The following is a 24,397-nucleotide window of genomic DNA, read 5'->3' as shown; positions in this document are numbered from 1 at the left end:
TACAAACCGGAACAACCTAGACCAAACATAGATGCTGTAATCTCTCTCTCCCGGGGTTCCGCAATGACCGCTGACATATACACTCCACCAGGCTGGTGACCCCACAAACCCTGGTGTATGGGGATGTGCAGTACTTTCTCCAAAATTGCTGGGATTGGTGCAGGGCAGAGCCGGCCATAGGCATAGGCAAACTAGGCAATTGCCTAGGGCATTTGATATGCCTAGGGGCATCAGCAGCTTCTGCTGATTAAAATGATATGCGGCATGCCTATATTCTGTGTGTAGCATTTCATATGCAGATACAGCCACAGTCTCACACAGTATATAGGCATGATGCATATCATTTTAATCAGCAGAAGCTGCTTGTGCATCCTAGCCACATAGCAATGCAAATAAGATCCATTTTCATTTAAAAAATGTGCCCGACGTTAGCATTGAGGCAAGATTTATGAGGACACATCTGTATTCAAGCAGAGGCAGAGGTCACAGTGTTAGTGGGAGTGTGAGTGCTGTGTGCATGTGAGTAGGTTGGTTGTGCAGTAGTGTTCAGGATATGTGTAAGAAGCATTATGTGTGTCATGTAAAAATGCATTAATAATGTGCAACATACGTGTAAGGGGCACGATGTGTGTCATTATGTGTATAAGGGCATTACTAATGTGCAGAATATATGTAACAGGGTACTACTGTATGTGTGGCATTATGTGTATAGGGGCACTAATAATGTGCAGCAAATATGTAGGGGGCACTTTGTGTGTCATTATGTGTATAAGTGCATTAATAATGTGCAGCATATGTGTAAGGGACATTACGTGTAAAAGGGCATTAATAAAGGTTGTCATAATGTGTAAGGCGCATTATGTTTATAAGGACATTAATAATGTGTCTCATGTGTAAGGGGCATTACTGTGTTGCATTATGTGTATAAGGTGCTCTACTATGTGGCGTTGCATATAGAAAGGGCACTACTGTGTCGTCTAATGTGAATAAAGAGCAATAGGGTATGGTCTAATGTGAATAAGGAGCAATTCAGTGTGATGCAATGTGAATAAGGGGCTCTACTGTAAGGAGTAACGTTTACAAGGTAAAGTGATACTACTGTGGGATGTAATATGAATTATGGACACTATCGCATGATCAAATGTGTATAAAGTTGCAGTACTGTGTGGCGTAAATGGAATTGGGGTTACTATTGTCTTGCCATGCCCCTTGCCAGCAAAAACACACCCCTTTTTGGGCTGTGCGCCAAATGTGCGAACTGTTCTTATTTAAAATATAAGGTGTACAAACCCCAAAATAAGGACTGCTATGGATGAGGGGTGATGGTGCTGGGAAAGAGGTGCAAGGTCAGAGGCGGAACCAGCGGTGGTGCTAGGGGGGCACCAGCCAAAATCTTGCCTAGGGCATCATATTGGTTAGGGCCGGCTCTGGTGCAGGGATCCGGTACGGTGTTGCATATGGGGCTCTGGATGTTTCTGGCTTTTACCCAACCACTGTACTATGATTGTTTTTTAATTTTATATTGTTTATTTTGTGTATTTATGGTTGTGGAAAGCCATGTTGTCTACAGTGCAAATATATGTCACGTTGGCAAAAAAATGCACTTTTTGACTTGTATGCTACTTTAGCAAAAAATGTTACCACTTAAGACATGTTGGCTACAGTGAAAATATATGCCATATTGGCTACAGTGAAAATATATGCCATGTTGGCATTTGTACTGCACTTTGGGGGTCATTCTGACCCGTTCGCTCGCTGCTTTTTAATGCAGCAGAGCGAACGGGTCCCTACGGCGCATGCCAGGGGGCCGAAGGCCATAGCAGGGATGCGATCGCTTCTGCCTGATTGACGGGAGGGGGCGGAACGGCGGCGTTTGGCCGCCGTTTCATGGATGCGGTCCAGCCAACGCAGGTGTGGCCAGCCGCAGCAGCTGCGTAACATCACACGCAGCCGCTGCGGACCGTGGAGCGATGAGTAGCTCCCGGCCAGCACGCTAAAGCTGCACTGGTCGGGAGCTACTCTTGAAGAGCAAAGGCATCGCCGCTGGCGATGCCTTTGCACTTCTGCGGGGGGGCCGGACTAACATGTGGGGCGTATTAGCCCTGTACTGGGCGTCCCCCCGCATGTCTGGGAACATGATCGTAGCTGTGCTAAATTTAGCACAGCTACGATCAACTCGGAATGACCCCTTTTATCGGATGTTTTATCCTACGATTAAAAATTTTACTACTCAAGTAAACAAGTGTGATGTGTTGTTCTTTTACCTTTAAATACTGGTTCTGCAGCACCTTCACGATGGTCTTGCAGGTGTCAGGAATGATCTGCGCCAAAGTTTGAGCAGAGATGAGGGTCCATAACTTTAGATCTTCCAGTGAATGCTCGGTAGCCAGATACCTCAAAAAAAACGCAGGCGTGTCATGGAAAAACGCGGGAGTCAGAGGCAGAACTCTGGGAGGCAACGGAGTCATCTGCCGCCAGGCTCCTGCTCTGAAGGGGGCACCTCTCCTCCCATTCTGTGACACCAGTGAATTAAGTTTTTTTTTTTTGTAAAACTGTTTTTATTTTCATAAGGTAAAGAGTTACATACAATGGTGAGTCAAAAAAAAAAAAAATACAGGAAAGGCAGAAATACATACATCCCCACAATCCAAGAATTGCGGATATCGCAGTACCCTACAGCTTGTGTCAAATAATTCCGCCTATCCTGTACTCATACACTATAAGCTAGTATCAACCACTAAAAAACATCAGAAAATGATAAAGGGAAATACAAGAAGGGAGAGGGGGAGACAAGACAAGACAAATCACTCCATAGTCGCGTGAAGTACATACAGTACATACAATCTATGAACTCATCAACCTCAAAACATCAAGGTGCATACGTATATCAATTAGCATCTACACGTTTGTAAAGAATCCAAGAGGTATTTTCAAAGAGCCTTTCAATATGGACCTGCGTAGCAATGTCTAGACTGTCAATATAGGGCTCCCATTTCGAATAAAAGCGAGCAACACCCCTCTCAATGTCTGGCAAGGTGGCTTGGCGTTCAAAATAGAGAACCCGTAAAAGCACATTTTTTAGTTCCCCTAAAGAGGGAGGCGACTTTTTCGTCCAATGATTCAAAATAACTTTGTTAGCCACCGTGAGAATGACCGTGAGAATGGGCGTGACTCGCCTCCTATCTGGGCCAAGAGGCCAGCCCTCAAAACAATTACATAAACAGGCTATGGGGTCTCTGGCAACCCCCAATGAGAGAGTTTGGTTAATGAAAACAATAACTTTGTTCCAAAACGTAGCAATTTTCCCACATGTCCAAAAGCAATGAAAAAAGGAGGCCCTTGAACACGTGACATTTTAAGCATTCACTAGTCCCATCCGGGATCATATGTGCTCTTTGGGCTGGAGCTATATAAGCCCTATGTAGTAACTTAAAATACACTTCCTGAAGCTGAGCCGAGTGTAAATATTTAAATGTAAACTGACAGGATTTCAGCAGGATTGGCTGTGCCGAGAAGCCCGGTAGATCCCCCTCCCAATTAGAAACCGTACGGTTCCACAGTTTTTCCGTCTGCACCATCCGTATATGATCATAATAGTATGATAATCGATAAGTAGAGGCATTCGTGAGAGTGAGGAGGGTGGCTATAGGATCCGGTATGTCTGGTGAGGACATAGGGGCGGCCATAGTAGTGACAAAATGTCGGGCTTGCAGGTACATATAAAAATTGGAATTCGATATACCATAATCTGGACTTCAATTCCTCAAAGGGCAGCATATGCCGTCCACCAGGGTCAAATACGTCTCTGATACACGAAATTCCCCGCTCCCGCTACTGCTTGAAAATAGCATTTTCCAGCCCAGGACTGAAGCAAGTGTTCCCCCAGAAAGTTGTGTAACGGGAGGAGGTCGGGTGTCTATGTAATTTAGAATTGGAATAATGCCAGGCTCCATGAGTATCAGAAAGAATAATATTCGTCCTGAGTGATGCCGGCAGTTTGTTTTTTGGGGTGTGAAGGAGAGCAGTGGGGGAAAAGGGGGTAAACAGTTCCTCCTCCAACACGTAATTGGTAAAACCGGAATGCTGCCATAACCAGTCTGTAACATAACGGAACATCACTGCTCTACTGAACACTTCCAAGTCTGGTCCAGTGAATTAAGTTAATTGATAGCTGCCGCTATCTTTTCAGTGGCCGACTTCCTCACTGGTCCTTACATGTCACACCCTCTTTATTATACACATTTTACAAGTGTCACACCCAGGATTAGAAACCACAACCTATTACACTGGAAGCAGACACCTTACTGATGAAGCTGTTTGCGCCTGTATAGGAAATATGAGAATTTTAACTATATGAAAATACTTCTCTGACAATTGCACGTAACTTCATATAGTTAGCATTCTCATGCTTCCTCTACAGGAGCAAATAGCTCCATCAGTAAAGTGTCTGCTGTCACACACACACACACACACACACACACACACACACACACACACACACACTTATCTTGATACTAGGTGCTTCATCGCGCCCTACGGGCGCTCTTCACACCGTCGCAAGGGGCTACGCCCCCTTAACCCTTGCATGCCTTTCTGGGGTTTAATATTTGTATTATATGGAGTATTACCTGCATTCCTTTGTTAGTGGTTAAATATTGCACAATGAAAGGGCGTGCGATGGTGAAGGAGGCGCAGCCCCTTGCGACGGCGTGAACAGCACCTGCAGGGCACGATGTACAGAATGTAGCGGGTGCGGGGGGGACTGCGGATGGTGTCTGTAGATGCTGCGGGTGGAGGGGAGGCAGAAGTGGGGGTGGGGCCCGGATGGGGAAGGTTCGGGAGGTGCTGCGCGTGGGGGAGGGGCAGAGGAGTGGGGGATGCAGATGGGGGAGGGGTCCGGAGGCACTGAAGGTGGGGGAGGGGCAGGGGTGCCACGGGTGGGAGAGGGGCAGGTGTGGGGATGTTGTGGATGGATGAAAGGTTCCAGAGGTGCTGTGGGATGGGAAGGGACGGGAGTGCCGGGGGTGGGGTAGGGGACCGCAGGCACCATGGGTAGGGTAGGGGCAGGTACGGGTGTTGCGGCGGATGGGAAAGGAGGTCCGGAGGTGCTGCAGGTGGTGGAGGGGCAGGTGCGGGGGTGCCATTGGTGGGGGAGGGGTGGGGGAGGGGGGGACCGCTGATGGAGGAGGGTGTCTGCAGATGCTGCGGGTGGAGGGGGGCAGGTGTGGGGGGAGACATATAAGGGGGGTGAATGGTGGAAGGGGCCTGGAGGTGCTGTGGGTGGTGAAGGGGTGGAGGAGTGGGAGCCACGGGTGGTGTAGGGGGTCTGGAGGCACAGCATGTGGGGGAGGGGTGGAGTGCCGCATGTGGTGGAGGGGAAGGTGCGGAGGTGTGGTGCATTGGGGAGAGGTCTGGAGGCGCTGCGGGTACTGTATATGCCATAAAAGGTAGTTTGAGGGTATGCAGTAACAGGGCCAGGACAGGGGTGACAGGGTCAGTACAGGGTTGACGGGGCCAGGACAGGGGTGACAGGGTCAGAACAGGGGTGACGGTGCCAGGACAGGGGTGACGGGGCCAGGACAGGGGTGACGGGGGCCAGGACAGAAATGATAGGGACAGGATAAGGGTGACAGGGCCAGGATAAGGGTGAAAGGGCCAGGATAAGGGTGGCAGGGCAAGGCCAGGGGTGACAGGGACATGACAGAACACAGGGCACGGGAGAGATTGGTATTATGGACAAAACAGTGGTGACAGACAGATGTGTCTTACCGGAGTCACTGCTGCTGGCTGCTGCTGTTCCACTCCAACCTGTTGGGATCTGCTGCTGCTGGAGACTTGGCATGGCTGACTCTCTCAGGCTGGATTCCTGCTTCCTCTGCCCGTCCACATCCCTCCCCCCCTCCTCAGTCACACACCGCAGACCTCGCGCAGCTGCCGGGCACTGTGGTAAGGTGAGACTGGAAATGACTGGTTAGCCCCCAGGAGACGCTGCGGCTGGAGGGAGGAGGGTGTCATAGCATGCACGTGGCGTGGACCTCACGGCTTCCGGGCACTGTGGTAAGGGGAGACTGGGAGTGACTGGTTAGCTCCCAGGAGACGCTGCGGCTGGAGGGAGGAGTGGGTCAGAGCCTGCAAGCAGCTCGGATTTCTGTAGCGCTACCCGCCAGCTAAAGTGTGTGAAGGAGCTGGGCGCACCTCACTGCGGGTGGCAGTGCTGCAGCTAGCGGTGGGGTTGCCGGGGCTGGAGATAACAGAGGCAGTACGGAACCTGCACAGCGGCAGGTGCCCCACTAAACTGCAGCTAAGAAGTGTGGAGTGTGCTAGAAAGTGACGCTCCTCCGCACCAGAGAGACCCTGCTGAGTATGCCGATGTGGGGGGTCAAGCACACAGTGAGCCGGTGCCCGTCTGTCTGTATGATATACCCCTCACACACCCCCATACCTCCCAAATGTCCCGATTTTCGCGGGACAGTCCCATTTTTTGGGGTCTGTCCCGCTGTCCCACCCGCGGGTCGCAGTGTCCGGCGGTGGGGGGGGGGGGGGGCAGTTGGAAAGCTCCTGTACTCGCTGTTCTGCTTAGCAGAGCAGCGGTGAATAGTGGAGACAGAGGGAGAGGGGGCATCAGGGGGTACGGATTAATGGGGGGGTTCCAGCAGCAGAGCCGGATTAAGGTGGGGGGGGGGGCAGGGGATACGTACCGTTGGCCCCACAGTTTTAGGGGGCCCCCCGGCTGGAGTAGCTCTGTTCCAGCTCAGAAGCTCCCCCCCCCCCCCCGTCCTGCCAGCAACAGCGGCAGCATTTGTGCTACAGTCAGCACACGCTGCTGCATATTGGCAGGTCTGTGGTGTTGCAGGGAGGCAGCAGTCTCCCTGCTTTCTTCTCCCTGTGCGGGTGTGTAGGGGGGAGCGACCACCTCCTCTGGATTTAGCCCTAGCTGAGGGGCCAAAATCCCATCAAAAAAAAAATATAAAAATCGAAATTTGCATAAGGGGGCGTGGTCACGCGGGCCGCGATTTGGCCACGCCCCTAACCCACAGCAGGCACAGCAATGAGATAGGGCTCCCCTGTCACAAGTGCCCTGGGCCCCCCGGACTCATAATCAGCCCCTGGGAGCATGCCAGCAGCTCACAGAGCGCTGGGCATGCTCCCTCACTGACGAAAACGGGGCCCTCCCGTGAAGCCACGCCCCCTTTTCGCCGAGTGTGTTTCCCTCCTTCTGCCTGGATAAAGCTCCTGCAGAAAGCTGGGAGGTCTGCACCCCTGCCTGTGCCATGCCCAATGCCCATGCTATCTGCTTCTGCTCCTAGTCTCCTGTAGATTTGGCCAGAGCTCTGTGACTCATTTGACTAACTCCGCCCACTGTTGTAACTCCGCCCAGCGTTAGCAAATGAATCACAAGGTCACAGAATAGGGCTATTATATAGGAGATAGGAAATAGGGGGGCACCAATATTTATCTTGCCTCCGGGCAACTGGGACGAACTTATGCCACGGTGGTGTCTGGAGAAACGGGGGAGTGGCTGGCCAAGCGCAGGGCGTGTTTGTGACGTCAAACCAGGAACTAAACGGACTGAGCTGATCGCAATCTAGGAGTAGGTCTGCAGCGACTCAGAAACTGCAAGAAAATATTTAGTAGCAATTCTGCTAATCTTTCGTTTGCTATTCTGCTATGCTAAGATACACTCCCAGAGGGCAGCGGCAGTGGCGTAAGTTTGCCCCAGTTGCCCGGAGGCAAGGAAAACATTGGTGCCCCCCCTATATATATATATATATATATATATATAAAATCAGGGGCAAACGCAGGATTTTCTTGGGGGGGGGGGTTCCAGATGTTTGTCAGAGGCAAACGCAGGATTTGAAGGTGGGAAAGGGCGGGTTCCACACACACATACATACACACCCTTAGAACACATACGTATACACACATATAGAACACAAACATATACACATGCACACATACATATACAGTATACAAACACACCTACATACAGTATACACACAAACACATACATACTGCACATACAAACACATAAAACACATAAGAACACTTACATATGTGATCCCCTGATGTTATGCCTCATGCTGGAAGAGCGGACCGCACAGACAGGCAGTCAGCGGTCACCGCAGGAGAACAGTCAGCGTGCAGTCAGTCACCGGGTAGGAGCAGCATGCTGCAATACATATGGGCACGCTGAGCAGCAGTGCAGAAAGGGCTGTGGCTAGCTGGCGCTCCGGTCCCCGGTGATTGAACCACTGAGCCTGGGGGGCAGTGCTGTGAGGCAAGCAAGTCAGCCAGCTTCTAGGAAGTGCGTGGCAACGGAGGTGGCTGGGGGCTTGGGCAGGGCCCCGATCATGGGCCTTGGGAATATACTGGGTCGTGGCCGAGTATGCATGCCGTGAAGGTAACTAGATGTGGCTGCCGTGGGCCCTTTAATCCCCAAGTTTGTACCGCCACTGGGTGGAGGGGGGGGGGGGGGGGGCTTAATCCAGCTCTGGTGAGGAGGACATGTGGGAGATGCTGTGTATGAGCAGCAGCTCCCACTCACTGAAAGACGCTGTAGGGAGACTTTGCTTGTAAGAGCTACCTGCAGCGGCAGCTCCGATTGCGAACGCGGTCGTGGCTTTTCTTGAGACGGAGACACAGCTGTCTCCGTCTCTAAAAAGCAAAATCAGTCCATCAGGGGGGGTTTCTGTGCTACCAGAAACCCCCCCCCCTGCGTGCGCTACTGTATGTATAATATATATATATATATATACAAACACTATATATATATACACCACACACACACACACACACACACACACACACACTTGTTCCTCCATGGCAAGTCTGCAGATTCTAACTATATGAAGCTACTACAAAACCGTTGCAACTAGGCAGATCTATGTAGGGGTCCAGCCACACCGTACATAGATCTGCTCAGTCACTCACAATGCTGATTATTTCTCTGACAATTAATTTACAAGTGTCATATCCAGGATTAGAACCCACAACCTATTACTACACTGGAAGCATGCACCTTACTGATGGAGATATCTGCTCTTGAATAGGAAGTACGAGAATTCTAACTATATAGTTACTTGTAATTGTCAGAGAAATAACTTCATATACTTAGAATTCTCATACTTCCTTTATAGGAGCAAATAACTTCATCATTAAGTTGTCTGCTTCCAGTGTATCTACAATAAAGAGGGTGTGATTTGTAAGGTGTAGTGACTAGTGGGGAAGTCGGCAACGGAAGAGATACCGGCTGCTGTCAATTAACTTAATTGATTAATGTCGCTGAACACATGGAACATGAGGAGAGGTGCCCCTTCAAAGCAGGATACCGGCGGCAGCTGACTCCGTTGCCTCCCAGAGTTCTGCCTCTGGGTGGCGGCCTAGCATTTGCAATGCTGCTAAAAGCAGCTAGCGAGCGAACAACTCGGAACGACCACCATTATGTGTGTCATTCTGTGTAAAAGGGTACTAATAATGTGCGGCATATGTGTAAGGGGCATTATGTGTATAAGGGCATTATTAATGTGTGGCATATGTGTTAAGGGCACTATGTGCGTCATTATGTGTATAAGGGCACTAATAATGTGTGGAATATGTGTAAGGGACATTATGTGTATAAGGGCATTAATAAAGGTTGGCATAATGTGTAAGGCACATTATGTTTATAAGGACATTAATAATGTGTGTCATTTGTATAAGGGGTATTACTGTGTTGTATTATGTATATAAATGCCCTACTAATGTGTGGCATTATGTGTATAAGGTGCTCTAATGTGTGGCGTAACGTATAGAAAGGGCACTACTGTGTGGTCTAATGTAAATAAAGAGCAATATGGAGTGGAGTAATGTGAATAACGAGCAATTTAGTGTGATGTAATGTGAATAAGGGGCACTACTGTGAGGGGTAACGTTTATAAGGTAAAGTGGTAGTACTGTGTGATATAACGTGAATTAGGGGCACTATGGCATGATAAAATGTGTATAAAGCTGCAGTACTGTGTGACATAATTTGAATTGGGGATACTATTGTGTAGCCATGATCCTTCCCAGCAAGAACACACCCCTTTTTGGGCTGTGCGCCAAATGTGCGCACTATTCCTATTTAAAATATAGGGGGTAGGAGCAACAAAATAAGGACTGCTATGGGTGAGGGGTGATGGTGCTGGGAAAGGGGTGCAGGGTCATAGGCGGAACTAGCAGCGGTGCTTGGGGGCGCCAGCAAAAATCTTGCCTAGGGCATCATATTGGTTAGGGCCGGCTCTGCAGCAGAGACATGTGAGAGTCCCCCTATTCTTCAGCCACTCCTTTGTCCAGCAGGACATCACCCTCTTCCTTCTCTGAGCCCTGTCACGTCTCCTCTTAAGAAATCCATAGGCTAACAAAAGGTTATAGCGATAGGGATCCATACAGAGGAGGAACTACAAAGCAGGGGCCCAAAGCATGTAATGAGTCAAACTGACTCATTACATGCCACTGTGTGCTGCGGGCAACCGCTGCCCGCAGCACACAGCCGCCCGGACAGAGAGGAGAGGAGCACAGCGGAACGGGGGTGAAGGAGGAGGAGGGAGGAGGAGGAGGGAGCCGCAGCAGTGCTTTACTACTGGTTGAGGCGCTGCTGCTGCTGTCCCTCTGCTTCACTATAGGCTGTCTTCCGAGAACACCAAAAAACAGAACCAAATATTACGCCCAGGTGCTCACAAAATAAATATGTACTTCCCTCAGATTTTTGTTGCAGTAGATCTGGGGGTTTCTTCCTTTCAATTTTCAAGATGTATTCATATGCATGAAAGAAAACACAAGACATACACCCCGATCCTCGTGTATTACTGTGAGGTGATATTGGTATTCACTGTATGCAATTTCCCATAGAACAGTAAGAAAGTAACGGGGAGTCCCCCCTTCCAGGACACTTACTACAGTGCAGAGGTAACACGCATATAAATAAGATCTTTGTGGTTATGTTAGGGTCTCCTGCCCTGTGCTGCCACGTCGTCATGGCAACCGGGAGACAAGTGCTAGCAGAGTAACCTGAGCGCAGCTGATACTCCGGTTCGGGTCTTTTGCTGTGCAGTGGTTACAGGCTCTGTGCACGGTAGGGGATCCGGTGCTGGTTTTTGTGCTCACAGTCTGTGAGGTCTGAGTGGGGCGTGGACAGCACCTGCTTTATAAGGCCTCTTCTTAGGGTAAGCAGATGCTGCTGAATCTTTGTTGGTTAGTCAGTTCCTGAAAGTTAGCCAGTACTGTGTAGCTTTGTATTTGTTTGTTGCTTACTGCAAATAGGCCTGGGGATTTGGTATTACACTCTGCCAATCCAGACCTAGCAGTAAGACTGGAGTCAGTCGTTTAGCTTGCTGGGGTTCTGTTACTACTCTGTGAACTTAGCAAGTTTGCGGCTGTATTCTAAGACTTGCCTGTCTAATCCTGTCTCACTGTGCTAGGTGTCAGGGGTCAGTTTAGTGGCAGTAAGCTGAACCTGTGCACTGCAAGTGAGAATTAGGATTGTGGAGACTCTCCTTCTGTCTATCATTCCATCTCTGACCAAGGAGTTTACTGCCACACCCGTTGGTAACCCTTTAGGGTTTTGCTGTTGCCCTTAGCAACAGCATTTCGGGTTCTCTACGTATTAAAACACAACATCTTGCTTTTCTCATCTGAGCATTACTAATACAAGGGAGACACCCAGTTCCTTAGCCTCTGGGCTTCTCTGTTAACTTTGTGTGTATTTTGTTACCCTATCACCTTCTGTGTACGTTATGTCATATTCCCCAGTCTGTCTGTGAGTCCATTTGTTTTGCATAACAGTTCAAAAACCAGTACATTCCTGCAGGCACTGGTGTGCATAACATATTCAGCAGCCTAATACTCCTGTTGAAATTTTGTGGGAATATGGAGCATACCCCTCAAAATACGTTGCAACAGGTGGTCGATCAGGTGCAGGTCCTGACTCGACAATTTAATGATTTGTCCATTAAAATGCACACCTCCCAGGCTGCTGGCGGAGCTCCCGCAGCAGCAGCACCTGCAGGGGTTAAGGAGCCGAAAGTAAATCTCCCGGATCGTTTTTCTGGAGATCGCTCGCAGTTCTTTTGTTTCAAGGAGAGCTGCAAGCTATACTTCCGGCTTAGGCCTCAGTCTTCTGGGTCGGAGATTCAGCGGGTGGGCATAGTGATTTCCTTGCTACAAGGAGACCCACAGGTCTGGGCATATGGGTTGCAGCCTGACTGTCCGTCGCTTAAAAGTGTTGATGCTTTTTTTACGGCACTGGGCATGTTGTATGATGACCCTGACAAGACGGCCTCAGCCGAGGCTCAGATTTCGATCCTTAAGCAAGGGCGAAGGCCAGTTGAGGTTTACTGTACGGAGTTTCGGAGGTTGGCCCATGATACCCAGTGGAATGACCCAGCCCTGAGACACCAGTACCGAAGAGGTCTTTCTAACCAGATAAAGGACCAACTGGTACAATATCCCTTGCCTGATAGCTTGGATCAGCTCATGCAGTTATCCATCCGGGTGGATAGACGGCTGAGAGAGCGTAGGCTTGAAAGGGAGACTGAGATTTCCTTCCTTCCCAAGGGAACCTCAGACTCTGAGGAATTTTCCGAGGAGCCTATGCAGATTGGGGCTACCCGCCTCTCCTCGCGTGAGAAGACGCGGAGGAGACAGCAGGGGTTGTGTTTGTACTGTGGGAATAAAGGTCATGTGGTAGTATCATGCCCAGAAAAGCCGGAAAACTTCAGGGCCTGAGGGTGATGGGAAATATCCTGTCAGGCCAGAAGTCAGAATTTCCCAAGAAGACTTTTATCATTCCGGTGACCTTGAAGATCCTCGGTCAAACTGTCAAGACTGAGGCCTTTGTGGACAGTGGGGCCGACGGGGTTTTTATGGACCGCCAATTCGCCCTGAAACACTCTGTTCCCTTAGTACCCTTGGCATCGGAAATTGAGATTTGTGGGTTAAACGGGGAACCATTATCCCAAGGTAAAATTACCTCTTGCACTAGCCAGATTTCTTTGTTTATTGGAGCCACACACTCTGAAAAATTGTCCTTTTATGTGACTGTCTGTACTTTTGCCCCATTGGTGTTGGGGCTACCCTGGTTAAGGGCCCACAATCCTCAATTTGACTGGGTCTCTGGGGAGATTCTTAGTTGGGGTACTGATTGTTTCAGGAGTTGCTTGAGCCTTCCAGTCAGGCTCTCGCAGCTAAGTTTGCCAGGATTGCCAGGGTGTTATGCAGATTTTGTGGACGTGTTCTCCAAAAAAGTTGCAGAGGTACTACCTCCCCATCGCCCCTATGACTGTGCCATTGATTTGTTGCCAAATGCTAAGCTTCCCAAGAGCAGGTTGTACTCCCTGTCACGTCCTGAGACTCAGGCTATGGCAGAGTACATTCAGGAGAACTTGGCTAAGGGATTTATCAGACCTTCACAGTCTCCAGTTGGGTCGGGGTTCTTCTTTGTGGGTAAAAAGGACGGTTCGTTGCGACCCTGCATCGACTTCAGGGAATTGAACCGTATCACGATTAAAAACTCATACCCACTGCCTCTCATTTCGGTCTTGCTTGACCAGCTTCGTACTGCCACCATTTTTTCTAAGATTGACCTACGCGGTGCGTACAATCTAATCCGAATAAGAGAGGGGGATGAATGGAAGACTGCCTTTAATACCCACTCAGGGCATTATGAATATTTGGTGATGCCTTTTGGGCTCTGTAATGCCCCGGCAGTCTTCCAGGATTTCATGAATGATGTGCTCAGGGAATATTTGGATAGATTCTTAGTTGTATACTTAGAAGACATCCTAATCTTCTCCCATTCCCTGGAGGAACATCGGAAGCATGTACGCTTAGTCCTCCAGAAACTCAGAGACCACCGGCTTGGGGCGAAGCTGGAGAAGTGCGAATTTGAAGTTCAGCAAATCGCATTTCTAGGATATATTATCTCCCCAGAAGGTTTCCAAATGGAGGGTTCCAAGGTACAGGCAGTCCTGGATTGGGTGCAGCCCACTAGTTTGAAGGCGCTTCAGCGTTTCCTGGGCTTTGCGAATTTTTATAGACGATTTATCGCTGGATTTTCGTCTATAGTGGCGCCCTTGGTGGCACTCACTAAGAAAGGGGCAGATGTTGCTCACTGGTCTTGTGAGGCTAAAGCGGCTTTTGCCCGTCTCAAAAGGGCATTTGTTTCGGCCAAGGTGCTGCGACACCCAGATCCAGAGCGTCCTTTTGTGGTGGAGGTGGATGCCTCTGAGATGGGTATTGGGGCAGTGCTTTCTCAGATGGGAGTGTCTGATAATCGCCTTCATCCCTGTGCTTACTTTTCCCGTAAATTTTCGCCTGCCGAGATGAATTATGACGTGGGTAACCGGGAATTGTTGGCTATTAAGGATGCACTCGAGGAGTGGAGACACTGGCTTGAGGGGGCTAAGTTTGTGGTCTCAATTCTCACTGACCATAAGAATCTGGCATATTTAGAGTCAGCGAAGCGTCTCAATGCCAGGCAGGCACGATGGGCTTTGTTTTTTGCTCGCTTTAATTTTTTGATAACATATCGCCCTGGGTCAAAAAACATCAAGGCTGATGCGCTCTCGCGGAGTTTTGCTCCAATCCAGGAGACCACCGAGGAGCCGTTGCCCATTGTTTCCCCATCATGTATTAAAGTGGGCATTACCCAGGACCTCTTATCATTAGTCCTTAGAGCACAGGAGCAGGCTCCTCCAGACCATCCGGTAGGTCTTTTGTTTGTGCCTCCTAGGTTAAGACAGCGAGTGTTCCTGGAATTCCATGCCAAGAAGTCGGCAGGTCACCCGGGTATTGCCAGAACTCGGGAGTTGCTATCTAGGGCGGTGTGGTGGCCCTCGGTGGCTAAGGATGTGGATCAGTGGGTTCGGGCATGTGACATCTGTGCCCGAAATAAGACTCCTAGAGGGGTTCCTGTTGGCCCATTACATCCACTCTCTATCCCATCTAAGCCATGGACCCACATTTCAATGGATTTTGTGGTGGACTTGCCCAAATCCTCGGGGATGACAGCCATCTGGGTTGTCGTTGACAGGTTTTCGAAGATGGCGCACTTCGTTCCACTGGTTGGGCTGCCATCGGCCAGACGCCTGTCTGAATTATTTATGCTGCATGTTGTGCGTCTCCACGGGTTGCCACTTGATGTGGTCTCTGACCGTGGATCCCAGTTTGTGGCCAAATTCTGGAGGGCATTTTGTTCCGATCTCCAGATTTCTGTCAGCTTGTCGTCAGGCTACCATCCGCAGTCTAATGGGCAGACTGAAAGGGTGAACCAGTCCTTGGAGCAGTTCCTCAGGTGTTATGTCTCCAAGTGTCAGACTGACTGGGTTGCTCATCTGTCCATGGCGGAGTTTGCCTATAACAACGCGGCTCACTCTGCTACAGGGATCTCTCCCTTCCTTTGTGTGTATGGGCATCATCCTAAGGCCAATTCTTTTGACCCCCTGGACTCCACGCCTGGTGGTTCCTCTGTGGTTTCGGTCCTTAGAGGTATTTGGCGGAAAGTGAAGAAAGCCCTTGTGTCTGTGTCATTAGTGACCAAAAGGGTTTTTGATAAGCGGAAAAGACCCTGCAGCTTCAAATTAGGAGACTTCGTCTGGTTGTCTACCAAGAATTTGAAGTTGAGACAGCCATCTCATAAGTTAGGCCCCCGGTTCATCGGCCCTTATAAGATCACCAGGGTTATCAATCCGGTGGCATTTCAGTTAGATCTGCCCCGTTCTTTGGGTATCAATAAAACATTTCATTGTTCCCTTTTAAAACGGGCGATTAGTAATCCTTCTTCCAGTGGAAGACCTTCCCCTCTTCTGATACGTGGCCAGAGGGAGTTTGTTGTTGAAAGGATTCTTGACTCCAAGGTGGTTCGGGGTCGGCTGTCATTTTTGGTGCACTGGAAGGGGTATGGCCCGGAGGAGCGGTCGTGGGTGCGCAGTTGTGATCTTCATGCCCCCAGACTGATATGCTCTTTCTTCTCGCAGTTCCCCGATAAACCCGGTGGTAGGGGTTCTTTGACCCCTCGTCAGAGGGGGGGCACTGTTAGGGTCTCCTGCCCTGTGCTGCCACGTCGTCATGGCAACCGGGAGACAAGTGCTAGCAGAGTAACCTGAGCGCAGCTGATACTCCGGTTCGGGTCTTTTGCTGTGCAGTGGTTACAGGCTCTGTGCACGGTAGGGGATCCGGTGCTGGTTTTTGTGCTCACAGTCTGTGAGGTCTGAGTGGGGCGTGGACAGCACCTGCTTTATAAGGCCTCTTCTTAGGGTAAGCAGATGCTGCTGAATCTTTGTTGGTTAGTCAGTTCCTGAAAGTTAGCCAGTACTGTGTAGCTTTGTATTTGTTTGTTGCTTACTGCAAATAGGCCTGGGGATTTGGTATTACACTCTGCCAATCCAGACCTAGCAGTAAGACTGGAGTCAGTCGTTTAGCTTGCTGGGGTTCTGTTACTACTCTGTGAACTTAGCAAGTTTGCGGCTGTATTCTAAGACTTGCCTGTCTAATCCTGTCTCACTGTGCTAGGTGTCAGGGGTCAGTTTAGTGGCAGTAAGCTGAACCTGTGCACTGCAAGTGAGAATTAGGATTGTGGAGACTCTCCTTGTGTCTATCATTCCATCTCTGACCAAGGAGTTTACTGCCACACCCGTTGGTAACCCTTTAGGGTTTTGCTGTTGCCCTTAGCAACAGCATTTCGGGTTCTCTACGTATTAAAACACAACATCTTGCTTTTCTCATCTGAGCATTACTAATACAAGGGAGACACCCAGTTCCTTAGCCTCTGGGCTTCTCTGTTCACTTTGTGTGTATTTTGTTACCCTATCACCTTCTGTGTACGTTATGTCATATTCCCCAGTCTGTCTGTGAGTCCATTTGTTTTGCATAACAGTTCAAACACCAGTACATTCCTGCAGGCACTGGTGTGCATAACAGGTTAATCATCCATAACCATGTGAGCAAAGAATACCGGGGTTGCCCCCTATATATGGCACTCACGATTTTGCTGATACACAATATGCACATAAGGTGGGTCTTTTCTTTTCCACTCCTTATTTTAAAAGGCCACACACATTTTCTCCAAAAGAAATATATCGGAGAAGATGTTGAAGTAAAAAATTATTTTTTTATTTTAACAAACAAACATCAGGTAAAAGTAAATGGTGATCCTACCCGAGTGGATAGAGGTGGTAAGATGTTATGCAGAAATAACTGGGCCCCGTTAGTCTGGTCTCCTTCAATCTCCACAAGGGTACGTGTATCCGTCCAGTGCAGGCCTCCCCACCAACGCGTTTCGACCCATGCCAGGGTCTTTGTCAAGGTGTGAGAGATGCCTGCATTGTAATCCTTATATACCCCCCTAATGACACATTCATTACATGTGTTTTCCCTTAGAGAAAATTCACCAGGGATCTGCATAGGTAATAACCTTATCTATACAATAATGAATCTTTCTGTTCCCTATACATTGTCCCGGGCCGCGGGTGACTTCCGTTCCTCCGATACGGAAGTGATGTAATCAACTCGCTCCAAGTCTCGTTCTGGTGTCCATAGAGTTATCTTCCTCCCCCGCCGCGGAAGTGACGTCATCGCATAGCATAGGTCCGTCCACAAGTGCTCTCGGCTGTCCTCGCCCCCGCCAAGATGGCCGTCCTGGGACTTCCTTTTACTTAATGCCCCACTTCCTGTCCATCTGTTCTACCTATTCGTATGGATTTCTCAGCCCGGACTTTTTGGTTCCATAATTCAATGTTATTCTCCTCATTCCATCTAAAACAAAGATGATGTATAAAATATATATACCCAAAATATCCATCCATATACCGATGGATATGCCCTTAAAATACCAATAACATGAAAAATTACACATAAACTAATACTGAAAAAGTTTGTCTTCCGAGAACAGCCTATAGTGAAGCAGAGGGGCAGCAGTAGCAGCGCCTCCACCAATAACACAGCGCTGCTGCGGCTCCCTCCTCCACCTCCCTCCTCCTCCTTCTCTCCTGCCCGGGAATCGTGACCAGAAGCTACACCGAGGAGCCTGAGCTCTTTCTTTTTCTTTCTTTCTTTCTTTCTTTCTTTCTTTCTTTCTTTCTTTCTTTCTTTCTTTCTTTCTTTCTTTCTTTCTTTCTTTCTTTCTTTCTTCAAAAAGGGGGACTGGCTGCCGCCATGTGTAAAAAGGGTGAATCTGCTTGCCGCAATGTGTAAAAAGGGGGAATCTGCCTGCCGCAATGTGTAAAAACGTGGAGCCTGCCGCAATGTGTAAAAAGGGGGAATCTGCTTGCCGCAATGTGTAAAAAGGGGGAATCTGCTTGCCGCAATGTGTAAAAAGGGGGAATCTGCTTGCCGCAATGTGTAAAAAGGGGGAATCTGCCTGACGTAATGTGTAAAAAGGGGGATCTGCCTGACGCAATGTGTAAAAAGGGGATGCTGTCTGCCGTTATGTGTAACAAGGGCACGCTGTCTGCCGTTATGTGTAAAAAGGGGACGCTGTCTGCCGTTATGTGTAAAAAGGGGACGCTGTCTGCCGTTATGTGTAAAAAAAGCACTCTGTCTGCCGTTATGTGTATAAAGTGTACGCTGTCTGCCGCTATGTTTAACAAGGTCACGCTGTCTGCCGCTATGTGTAAAAAGGGGACGCTGTCTGCCGTTATGTGTAAAAAAAGCACTCTGTCTGCCGTTATGTGTATAAAGTGTACGCTGTCTGCCGCTATGTGTAACAAGGGCACGCTGTCTGCCGTTATGTGTAAAAAGGGGACGCTGTCTGCCGCTATGTGTAACAAGGGCACGCTGTCTGCCGTTATGTGTAAAAAGGGGACGCTGTCTGCCGCTATGTGTAAAAAGGGCACGCTGTCTGCCGTTATGTGTAAAAAAGGGGACGCTGTCTACCGTAATGTGTAAAAAGGGGACGCTGTCTGCTGTAATGTGTAAAAAGAGGAATCTGTCCGCCGTAAGGTGTATAAGGGTCTCTACCTGGTGTAGTGGTGCTACTGTGCGGCGTAATTTGAATAATGGAGACTACTGTGCACCATTTTATGAATTGGTATTATTTTGTGGCCACACCCCTTCCCCACGAAGCCACTGCCCCTGTTTTGCATGCAGGGGTGGGGCTCCGATGCCGTTTCTTGCACACAGTGCTAAAATGTCTAGTTACAGCACTGTTGCTAGGTATCCATTTCTCTGGCCCTGAGCAGGTCCCCCTCACCAGATCCTCTCCAGGGGTGAGGGGGTGGACTTGGATGGGGGGCCCAAAGCATTTTGTCGCACCTGGGCCCACCGCTCGCTATTTCCGCCACTGGATCCATATCAGAATAGAATAGACTAGAATAGGAAAAAGAAAAGCAAAACAAAACAAAACAGTGCACAGTAGCAATGTGGAATGCTCAGAAGGTATAAACCAGCCTCGCTAGTCACAGAGCAGAGTGTGGCATGCCAAATCTAGTTAGATCGATCATTTCACTGCTGGGTGAAATGAGCGCCCTCGCTCAGCACAGATTGCGCTGGGTGTTGAGTGGGAGGAGAGATGTGTGCTGAGCGGTCTGTGCTAGATCACTCAACACACATCTCCCCCGTGTGTATGGGGCTTAACTCTCTTTGCACATGTTATATCTGCCCCACTTGCACTGCACATGGTTTTGCCCATTAGAAAAATTTTTTTTGCTGCTGCGATCAGGTCTGAATTAGGCCCCAGGTTGGGAAGCTGCCAAGGATATATTTGTAATTTAAATGCGTGTGCTCTTACTAACTTTACTTTTGGGGGTGCACTGCCATTTGTGGTGCGGTTGGATATTGGAAACATCAGCTCTCCTGCCAGTCAGCCACTGGAGATCTGGACCCACTCAGTTGCTGATTCAACACTAAATGTCTATACCTAAACGATTATTAAGCAATGCTTCCCCTGACAGAAGGAACATATAAGGATCATTTCCCATCCCAGGGAGCTACTGTATCTGTGGGAATAAGATCAGAAAAAAATGATGCATTATAATGAGAAAATATCACATCGGCATAGTGCTATTTGCTGAGGTTCAAGCTTTGTTTTCTAACAGTTAATTACACAGCACATACTGTACATATTATGCAGTACTTTACAGAAAATGTTAGTCATTCATATTAGTTTCTGCCCTAGTGGAGCTTACAATGAGTAATCCCTATTACAGTACATGGGCACACATATTTGTGTCAGAAGCCAATTAACCTACCGGTACATTTTGGGGTGCATAGGGAGGCTGGAGCATCAGAAGGAAACCCATCAAAGCTGAGAACATACAAACTCAACTGAGATGGTGTTTTGGTCAGGAATTGAACTCATTGCCTCAGGACTGGAAGGCAGTAATGCTAACCACTACAGCAATGGTGCTGTCCCATGATTACATGGATTGATTTTTTTTTTTTTGCAAGTGTGCTTGCATTATTGGTGTAGTAAGTGATTGGAAAGCATAAGAATCACATGGTCTCCGTTCTTCTCAACCATCAGAGATCAATAGTGATTTCTGGTTGATTGTTCTCAGGCATTGTGAAACAACATCCAAGGGATGAGATCTTACTATCTGGGACAGGATTTTAGGCAACAAGAGTGGACAGATATTAAAAGTCGAGAGGGTAAGAATAAGTCGGCTTGTTAAAGTAGCAGGCATGGTGTCAGGGGAAAGAAAATAACCAGAACTGGAGGAGAAAGAACAAAAGAAGAAAATACAGGTATCATTCCACAATAAGGTAGAATATCACTGTGCTGATCATCAAAGGGTTTGCAACACTGGTTTGTTCTAGGTTAAGAGGGACCATCACGTGCTGAACAGGCCAAATTATTCCTTTCCTTTCAATCAAACAAATATTTTCGTTGGGGAAATCGCCCAGGAAAATTATTGGCAAACATGGTAAAAACCCATGCAATACCAAAACATATCTCCTCAATTAGAGACACATGTGGACTCCCCTCAACGACACAGGAACAGATTAGCGACACCTTTCTGGCTTTCTTTGAGAAACTATACACCGCACCACCTGACCACCCTACAGCTGGCATGGACTTTTTGACACAGGCTGATCTCCCCACTCTTTCTGAGGACGATAGAGAATTTCTTACCACTCCCGTTACTGAAGCGGAATTAGAATCGACCATCAATTCCCTAGCAAATGGGAAATCCCCAGGCCCCGATGGTCTGTCGGCAGCCTATTATAAACTTCTTCTCCCACATATAAGTGACCACCTCAGACAATTATACAATGCACTCTTGGCAGGCCACCCGGCCCCGACAGGCTTTAATACGGCTCGAGTCATAGTCCTCCCTAAACCTAATAAAGATCATACTTTGGGTTCATCCTACCTGCCAATCTCATTGTTAAACCAAGATTTTAAAATATTCACAAAGATTCTTGCCTCCCGCCTCCAAGTGATTCTACCCAAGCTACTCCATCCTGCCCAAACAGGATTCTTGCGCAATAGGCATTCGGTACATAATATCCGCTCATTATTAGCGGCCATGTTTAAAACACATGACTCATTGGAGAAGGAAAATATGGTCTTGAGTTGTGATGCAGACAAAGCCTTTGATCGAGTATCTTGGGCTCACATAGACAGAATACTCAGACTCCAAAATTTAGGTCTTGATTTTATTAAGGTATTTCATACCATTTATCAAACTCCCCAAGCCTTTTTGACGGTTAATGGTCACAACTCGAGACTATTCTCCCTATATCGGGGTACCAGACAGGGCTGCCCCTTATCCCCCCTCTTATTTAATTTGGCCTAAGACCCTCTCCTTCGCCACTTTTTCAAAGAACACAGATGGCACGGAATAAAGTTGGCAGATCAAGAACTCAAATTCTCAGCATTTGCAGATGACATCTTACTTTACTTTAGCAACCCCCGGAAGGCCATACCACACTTACTTGATATTTTAGATTCATTTGAATTGGTCTCTGGTTTTAAAATTAATTACTCCAAAACAGAAGCTTTGGCTTTCTTTCCCTCAATTAAAGCGGGTTGGGGTGACACATTCCCATTTCATTGGGCCACAAACAATTGCATTACTTATTTAGGGATTTTATTCCCTGATCACCCTTCCAAGCTATACTCTCTTAATTTCCCCCCACTATTTACTAGGACGTATGCAGACTTTGCCAGATGGGCTCACCTCCCTCTCACGTACACTGGCAGAAGTCACTTGTATAAAATGATCAGCTTCCCGCGCTGTTCCTTTATGTATTACAGATGCTCCCGCTGATTCCGCCCAAACACATGCTAGCTCAAATGGACAAAGCACTGTCTAAATTTATTTGGGCAGGTAAGCACCCTAGATTCTCATTATTTAAATTACGCCAACCTCGTTCCCTTAGGGGCTTGAATTTACCATGCCTTCATTCATATGCCTTGGCAGCCAACTACAGGATCGCTTTGGACTGGGTTGGCGGCCAGGGCATATATGCCAACGCACACCTGGAACAATCTTTTACACCCTCTCGGTCTTTGGTGTCCCTGTTACACACCACCTCAGCTTCCATGCCGCACTGTGTAAAGGACAATATACTCGTTTCCTCTACCTGTGTTGCCTGGCGGCAGATTCGCTCGCAACTAAAATTATCACGACACATATCACTGTTTCTACCTCTCTGGGGCAACCCAGACTTCAAACCTCACACTACCTCTCCCATATTTCAGACTTGGTCTGACGGGGGTCTAAAATATATTTATAATTTTCTGCACGCTGAAACTTTGACCTTACTTACACATTCCCAAATTATGGCGCGTTTCCCATCTTTACAAATCCCATTCTTCCCCTTTCTTCAAGCATGCAGCTACGTACAGAAGGTCACATCTCTGTTATCTATACAGGATACCTCCCATGCCCTGGACAAAACATTACGACTCACCCCAAATAGTAACTTTTCCACGGCACTCATATACACACACTCCCGCACCTTGCTAAACGTGGAATCTGGCTCAGTGGGCCTCCTGAAGTGGAAACTGGAATTCCCAGATCTCACTATGAAACTGATTTTGGAGGCCAATGCCTATTTAGACAAAACATTAGACTCAATTTCATACTCAGAAATGCACCAGAAAATTCTTCATAGAGCATATGTCACCCCCAAACTACGACACCTTATTGGAGCTGCCCCTTCCTCTCTCTGTTTCAAGTGCACTGCTCCAGAAGCAGATCTTGTACACTGTCTGTGGTCCTGTCCTAAGGTACGAACACTTTGGCAGGCACTTCAATCCTATATCACGAGAGACCTACAGTTACAATTTACTATTACTAAGACGTGGGCATTCTGGGGTATATTCCCGAAACCATCTACTACCGGACTGTCCAAGGGACAACGTATTTTATTAATTAAACTGGCGGCTGCCACTAAAAAGACGATCCTCTCCCAATGGGTCTCCACATTCCCTGTTCCTATCTCACTATTACACACTAGGATTTCTCACCTATTCCACCTAGACTGGACCAATACTGCTTTACAGAAGGACAAACTGACTGAAAAATACTTTCACATTTGGCTACCCTATGTCCAGACTCTCCCCCCCGGTTACAAAGGAGGCTCTATGGAAATGTTTTAAAGATACTAAATGGTACATGCTAGAAACCCTTGATTCCGTGGCCCCTTTTTGATCTAAAGACTCTGTGCTGTTTCCATATGCCGGTTTTGTCTTTTGTTGTTTTGATATTTGTATATTTCCTCTAATGTTCAATTCTGACATTGTTTAGGGCTTACATGGAGTACAACTACTGTTATTATATGTCTATACTATTACGGTTATATAATGCATGGTGACCTTATTCTGCTCTATTATTAACTCACTGGTCAATAAAAACTTTTGGGGAAAAAAAGAGATACCATCACCAGCTGGGAAATTAACAGCTGACAGAAATTATTTTGCGGGTTCCTTTAGGCATTGCAGAGTAACTGAGAGTGGCACCACTGATGGCTACACCATACATATTTATAGTTACCTTACATTTAACATAGTGAATGAACATGCCCTGCATCTGTGTTTGTGCAAACCACATGCTCATATCCCTTTGTCTAAATATCATTTAACATTATTATTGTGGGAAATGTAAAGCATAGGGCATGATTTGTTGATAGTCATGTCAACATGGTCATAGTGACATTTATCATGTAGACACTGATGAAATGTCGTCATGTTAGAATGTTAACATATCATCTCTGGCAGCTCAGCAGTCACTTACCTGTTGTGACGGCTGCAGCAGCTCCGGTGCGGCTACTGAGTCCCTGCAGTCATGCTCTGGCATAATTAAAATATTAGAGTCTCTGCTTACCAAATAATCATTAATGCAAATAGACTATATCAATATAGCACACATTATGGGAGGGAATTCAATTAACGCGAAAACACCTGGATCCGGGAAATTTTACCATTGTCTGTGTT

The sequence above is a fragment of the Pseudophryne corroboree genome, chromosome 4 (assembly GCF_028390025.1).
Source record: "Pseudophryne corroboree isolate aPseCor3 chromosome 4, aPseCor3.hap2, whole genome shotgun sequence".
Lineage (NCBI taxonomy): Eukaryota > Metazoa > Chordata > Amphibia > Anura > Myobatrachidae > Pseudophryne > Pseudophryne corroboree.
This window is presented reverse-complemented; position numbering follows the sequence as displayed.